The following is a 7,737-nucleotide window of genomic DNA, read 5'->3' as shown; positions in this document are numbered from 1 at the left end:
TTATCCTGTGCACGATCTAGAGTTGGCAGTGATTGTTCATGCTCTTAAGATATGGAGGCATTATTTGTATGGGGTGGTCATGTGAGGTATATTCTAATCATCGCAGCTTGCAGCATTTATTCAAGTAGAGGGATCTTAATTTGAAGCAGCGCAGGTGGCTGGAGTTACTAAAGGATTATGACATCACCATTCTTTATCATCCGCGCAAGGCGAACGTGGTCGCGGATGCCTTGAGCAAAAAGGCGGAGAGTATGGGTAGCTTGGCATTTATTCCAGCAGCGGAGAGACCACTAGCTTTGGACATTCAGTCCTTGGCTAACAGGCTTGTGAGGTTGGACATTTCGGAGCCCAGCCGGGTTCTTGCATGCATGGTCGCTCAGTCTTCATTACTGGGGGAGATAAAGGTCCGACAGTTCGATGATCCCCATTTGGCGGTCCTCAGAGAGACGGTGCTTCAAGGGGGTGCTGAGGAGGTTTCTATTGGCGAGGATGTTGTTTTGCGACTCCAGGGTCGTCTATGTGTTCCTAATGTCGATGGTCTGAGGAAGAGGATCCTAGAAGAGGCACACAGTTCGCGGTATTCTATCCACCCGGGAGCTACGAAGATGTATCGTGATTTGAGGCAGCATTACTGGTGGCGGGGGATGAAGAAAGACATAGTGAAGTGTGTGACTAAGTGTTTGAATTGCCAGCAAGTCAAGTATGAGCATCAGAGGCCAGGTGGCCTACTTCAGCAGATGCCTATACCAGAGTGGAAGTGGGAACGCATCACCATGGATTTCGTAGTTGGGTTGCCGCGGACTTTGCGGAAGGTTGATTCAGTTTGGGTCATTGTGGATAGGTTGACCAAGTCGGCCCATTTCACTCCAGTGGCGACTACTTATACAGTGGAGAGGTATGCTCAGATTTATATTCGGGAGATAGTCCGATTGCATTGTGTGCCGGTTTCCATCATATCAGACAGAGGCCTTCAGTTCACTTCCCATTTCTGGAGAGCCGTTCAGAGTGAGTTGGGGACCCGTTTAGAGCTTAGCACAGCATTCCATCATCAGACCGACGGGCAGTCGGAGCGGACAGTTCAGATTTTAGAGGATATGCTTAGAGCATGTGTGATTGACTTTGGAGGGCAGTGGGATCAGTTCTTGCCTTTAGCGGAGATTGCGTACAACAACGGCTATCAGTCCAGCATAGAGATGGCCCCGTATGAGGCTTTAACAATTTATTAAGAAGAATATACTTTAGATATTTAACTTCAGGAAAAATGACTTAGCATTTCATAACAGTGATTAAACACAGGACTGAGATCAATGATTATACAAAGCATGCTATCACAATGACATTCATCCTCTAAGGATGCTACAGATCGGCACAAGGCCCCAAACACGGCAATAAGCCCAGATATATTCAATACAGGGTGCGTACCAGTCGCCAATATAGAAACATTCTTGTTCGGGATGGATCAAGTCTCAATCCCTAGTCATAACTAATCCCGCACCTGCCATGGGGTGCGAGTCACGCCCTACAATAGCGTCACAATGTGATAAGCCGGGGTTTCAAACCCTCAGGCCATCATATACACCAACTACTCACCTCTAACCGGCCGTAGAATGGTCCGCAATGCCTTTTCCTTTCGTATCGACCTCCTCGCGCGTCGAATCTAGTCAAAATCACAATGAATACATAAATATGGGTTAAAGAAACATAACCCAATCAAAAATACTCGAAAAGTACTAAAATTCACGAAGTTGGTAAAACCCGAGCCCCGGGCCCACTTCTCGAAAAATTCCGAAAATCACACCAACGGATTCCTCGTCTCGCCACGAGTCCGTGCATATAAAGTTTACCAAAATCGGAGCTCGTTTGACCCTCCAAATTCCATTTTTACATCACAGCTTTCCAAGCCCTAGCTTGACCCGTTTTTTGATGAATTTTCTACAATTTACATGTAATTTCTACCATAAATTCGAATATTTAGGCCAAGGAACTTACCTCCAAGTGATTCTCAGTCAAAACCCTCGAATTTCCTTGTTCAAAGCTCTTAAGAACGTCAACAATGGAGGAAAATATGAAAGGGTCGCGGATGAAATATTATTTTAAAACCCTTCTGTCGCCCGGTCCAGTTTTCGCTTCTGCGGTCCCGCTTTCGCTTATGCGGGACCGCTTCTGTGGCCACATTTCCGCTTTTGCGATCTTCACTTAGAAACCCGGACTTCGCTTATGCGACGCGAAGTCCGCTTCTGCGGTTTCCTCAAAATCGCTTCTGCGGTACAGTGTCCGCTTATGCGGACCTGCTGGTGCGAGCCACCTTCCGCTTCTGCGGAATTTCCCTAGACGGCCAACGACCGCTTCTGCGACAATGTACCCGCTCCGCAGAAGCGGAAACACCAGATGACAGCAAAATCTGACCTGCAATACACCTCAAAACTCTCGTTTAACCACCCGAATTCACCCCGAGGCCCTCGGGACCTCAACCAAACGCACAGATATGTTCTATTACTTCATTCAAACTTGCTCGTAACATAAAAACACTATCATAAACACCAAAATCATCGAATTACCACGGATTCAAGCCTAAGTTAAACTAAAACTTCCGAAACTTGCATTTGATCTAAAACCCGACTTAAACACCTCCGAATGATCTGAAACTTTGCATGCATATCCAAAATCACTTAACGGAGCTACTGCAACTCTCGGAATTCCATTCCGACCCTCGGATCAAAATCTCACCTACCATCCGGAATTCGCCAAAATCCAACCTTAGCCAATTCAAGCCTAATTCCACACCGGACCTCCAAATTCAATTTCGATTGCGCTCCTAAGTCACAAATCATCCCTCAAAACTAGTCGAATCATCGGAAATCCATTCCGAGCCTTCTAACTCATAAGTCAACATTCAGTTGACTTTTTCAAACAATCCTTCTCACAAAGAGACTTATTGTCTCATTTCTAACCGAACTCTAACCGAATTACTTTAAATTCTCTAAACACATATAATGAAACATATAGAAGCAATAAACGGGAAAAATGGGGCGGTAACTCCCGTAACGACGGGTCGGGTCGTTACATCGAGCAAGGAAAATCAGTGAAGAAACAAGAAAACACAGCCCAAAAGAAAGAAAAGGAAAAGAAGAAGAAAAGAAAAAAAAACGAAAAAAGAAGGCAAAAAGAAAAAAGAAGAAAGAAAAAAAAAAGAAAAAAAAAGAGAAAAAAGAAAAATGGAAAAGAAAAGAAAGAAAAAGAAATGAAAATAAAGAAAAGAAAGTGGAAGAAAAGGACCAAACCCAGCCCAAAAATCACCCCTAGCCCTAACCCATCTCACCAAACCCGGCCTGCCCTTCGCTGTAATGAAATGACCCCGTATTGAATCCCAGTAGATCCTAGCCGTCTAGTTTAAGTTGATCCAACGGCCAGGAATCCTAGGATCATTTGATATTAAATGGTCGGAGCCTCCCCCCCCCATATCATCGTCTCCATTTCCCCAAATCACACCTGTGTAATGCCACCTTGAGCCGCCGGCCAGAAATCGCCTCCGCCGGTGGCGATGCTCCTTTCCCACCCAAAAATACACCATAGAACCCCCTCACCCTCCTCTTTCCAACCTCCAACTTAGTTTCGCTCAAATCCCGGTCATAAGGTTCGAATCTTCAATCTAAGTTTTCCGGCCAGGACAACACTTTTCCCAAACTCGCCCAAATTAACACCCTAGTTCCCTCTCCCCTTCCCCTATCCAAATCCCTGGCTACTTTCCCTCAAATCTGCCCAGAATGTCTCGAATAATTAATCAAAGGTTGGCCGGAAACCCTAATTTCTCTATAATTTACCAAATTGGTAGTACACAGTCTCCCCATCCTCCTTGTGAAGAATCTAGCCCTGGCAAGTTTCAAATATCACCAAGACTGCTCAAATTTTGAATCAAAGAAGCGGTATGAATGTTCGAGTCAAGCCGTGAGTCTTCGTTTTCGTCTTTTCATGTTCCTTCTTCTTCTTCTGACTGAGACAATGGATACCTCTCATAATTTTTTTGATTAGTGTTGCTTTGTTTAATTTCAGTACTGATTTGATTTTCTTTAGTTTAGTTTAATTTTGGTTTGATTGTTGTTTTGTTCTGTTAGTTTAAATGTTAAATGTCAGTCTAATTAGTTCAAGCAATCAATTGTTAGTTTAATTAGATTTCCTGTTAATGCCGGTGTAATTGCTTTCTTCTGATGATAATAATCTGCTCGTTGAGTTGTAATTCGTTTGGGATTAGTTGAGGTTCTAATAATTGATTTTATGTTAGTTGTTAGTTTAGTGGTTGATTGGTTAATCTTGTTTGATCGATGGTTTGGTAATATTGATGTTTAGAGTTATTAAACTTGTTTGGTTATAGCTGAATAGGTCAGACTTTAGTTAGTCATGAGGTTTGGGTTTAGTTAACTAGTGGTAGTAAATTCAAGAGTATCCAGGGGTAATATGAGTTTTATCTGAAATAGAAGTAATGCTAGTATCTCCTAGAACTTTCTAGATAAGGATACAATTGGATTTCTAGGAAGTTTAAGGTGTTAGCTTGAGGAACCAGTTAGGAAATGAGGGAGCAATTAGCTAAAAGGTAATATAAAAGAGGGGCTAAAGCGTTAAAACTGAAATCTGGGAGTTGCATATCACTTTGCCTATAAAAGGCAGTGTATGTTGCCTTGAATAACAATTTTTCAGCTCCAAAAAATTCCCCCCCAAAAGGTGCTCTCTAAGTTTCAGATCCGATTTTGAAATTCAACTTTTAAAAACCCAAAAACAATAGAAAACCTCGAGAAAAACCAAAAAAGAAACACTGTTCCATTAGGTTACTTACTGGATCTTAGTAATTGAAGCTCGTCAAAGTTTCTGAGTTGAATGTGAAGTTGCATTTAGTGTATTCAAGTGGAATTCTGGTTTGTTGAGATTGTAAAAGGTCCTGGGTTCACTTGCGAGGTCGTTTATGCTTATTCAAGTTGGTTTTGGTTTGAACTGTTAGCTCTATTCGATTTCAAACACTTCTGGACTGTTGAATTCATTTCTGGACCTTGTTGTGATCATTTGTTCCCTGTTTGTTCAACACTGCTGGTCGTTGTACATTGCTGCTGTTCATTACTGCCCTAGCTGACCTTTTTCCTCCATTTCTATTTTATTTCCAGGTACACATTCTCGAGATTGACTTGATGTATCTTTTGAGTTGAAATAGTGAAATGAAGGCTCACCTGTTTACCTCTTGAGATGTGTGTGTTCAAGTTGTCATGCTAGAATAGATACTAATTGATTTGCACTTGTTTAGGCTTACTTTAGATTTGTGTTTACATTGTACAATTGGACCAAAATTGGACTGTATAACTTGGACTATGGACGCTATTAGACTGTTAAACTTTGGATCTAATGTTTATTCTTTCTAAACTAGTAGTCTCAATGAAGTGTGGTTGGATTTCTGTGATCGCTGTAGTTTGGATTGGAAACTGAGTAAAAAAAAACAGTAAAACATAGATTCCTGTTTATACTAAGTCCAGGCACGATAACATTTCCTCAAAGTAACAATTCCAGCAGTTCAGGTTTAGTAATGTTAGCTTAACTCAATCTGAAAATGAGTAGTAGGCCTTGTGTTATCAAAAGTATGGTTTCCAGTTCGTTTACTTTAAATTGATACCTCCCTATCAATCATACTGATTCTAAATGTTCGCAGTAAGTATTAGGTATAATTTGAGCAATTTAAAATGAATGCTGCATTGTTCTTGTTAATTAAGGTTAATGCTCTAATAGATTAAGGCTTGATAGCATATCTCTGAATCATTTGGCTTCAATATCTGCTAATAGACAATTCCGTCCAGTGTTAGTCCGTTCCTCTTTGGGGCTGGCATTGGGCCTGAGTGCTTGAGCGGCCCTCATAAGCTAGGCTGCTTAATTTCTCCTTCTGTTTGGACTGATGGGCGGCCCAATGTGATAGGAATCCAATCCGCCATAGGTTCTGATAATTGAAATACAGTATTGGACTGTTACGCCATGCATTAGTGGGGTTAATTTGAATTGTAGAAATAACGATAGATAGAAGAATCATAAGGCCTCTTAGGACATCCTTTTAAAATAAATGAAGTGCGCCCCGACAAACAAAACACATAAATTGCGGGACCTTCGTTAAATGCTCATGCTAAAATACTTAGACTTCGGGACAGGCCGTTTAGCGAATTCCACGGCCTTCCCCAAAGATAATAACACGCTAGTTACTTTAGATGCGTATATTAAATAATTTTACCTTCATAAGTACGGTTGCACATTTATGTGACCCAAATCCAAATCCCAACGAAGTCGAAATGTGTCAAAAAATTGCGGGTGCATTTATGTGACGCGGTTCGAGACGTGTTTTCACGACGTTGCAATTCTCTTCAAATAATAATAATAAAAGCGGTTCAAAGTTAAAAGCACGTAGATCAAGACATGTACTAAAATCAGATATTTAGCCAGATATGACAGTTGAGCGACCGTGCTAGAACCACGGAGCCTGGGAATGCCTAACACCTTCTCCTGGGTTAACAGAATTCCTTACTCGGATTTCTGGATCGCGGATTGTTAAACAGAGTCATAATTTCCTCGGTACGGGATTCAACCGGTGACTTGGGACACCATTAATCTCCCAAGTGGCAACTCTGAAATCTTAATAATAAATCCCGTTCGATTGTCCTTTAAGTGGAAAAACTCCTTTATGCCCTTGCGGGCGTAAGAAAAAGGAGGTGTGACAACAGGGTTAATATTGCTCATAAGAATCTGTCGAGTTCTTACTCGCCTATTCAAGCTAACCTAACGCCTATATGTCCATGGAGTAGAATCAACAAGAACGTATTTATTATTCCTGTATTTCAACCAAGCAAGGCAATTAGGTATATGTCTAACCTAACCGCGAATCCGTTCCCCGAGGCCCAGGTTCAAGAACTTGCTCTACTCAATCCTTTATGCAATCTAGAATTCCTACTTTCGAGTTCAACTCTAGATTCGTAGATAGTATTCAATTGGTGATCAAGCAATCAAATAATTAAGTGCAGGATTGAATAAATAAACCAATATAATAAACTAAGAAATCAAAATCAATATCCGAACAACAATAGTCATGAAAGAACCACAACCCTAGAACGTGAAGTTTAGCTCCACATAGACATGGTAGCAAAACAACAAATCATACAAAGAAACATAAAAATTACCAAGTTTGGTGGAAGAAAAGATGAAACCCGGCCTCCACGACGGCTCTATGCTTGTGTTTTCCTCTCATAAACGTCCTCCTCTCTCAAAGTGGTGTTTTAGGATGTATTTATATGACCTAGGGTTGATGAGGGGCGGGATTCTTCAATCCAACTTCGGATGGGAGAGCTGGAATCCGCGTCTGCCTTCGCGTCTAGACGCGGACTTTGATGCGGATCCGCGTCTGCCTTCGCGTCTAGACGCGGACTTTGACGCGGATCCAGCTTTTGAGATTCTTCCATTTCGCGAAGCGCTCCGTGCCTTTGCTTCGTTTCGCTGTTTCGTGCCTTAACCTTTCTCCTTTTTCGCGTCCGACTTCGTGCCACGCACGAGAATAGACGAGCTCCCACTCCTTTAATTTCTTCTTTTTGTGTCGAATTGTCATCTTTTGATCATTTAGCATCCAAACTCGTTCCTACACATAAGAAACACATAATGAGTATATTTCACTTCGAAAATCATGTAATCTCCCGCGACACACACAAAAATTAATATGCAAATATACTA

The sequence above is a fragment of the Nicotiana attenuata genome, unplaced genomic scaffold (assembly GCF_001879085.1).
Source record: "Nicotiana attenuata strain UT unplaced genomic scaffold, NIATTr2, whole genome shotgun sequence".
Classification (NCBI taxonomy): domain Eukaryota; kingdom Viridiplantae; phylum Streptophyta; class Magnoliopsida; order Solanales; family Solanaceae; genus Nicotiana; species Nicotiana attenuata.
This window is presented reverse-complemented; position numbering follows the sequence as displayed.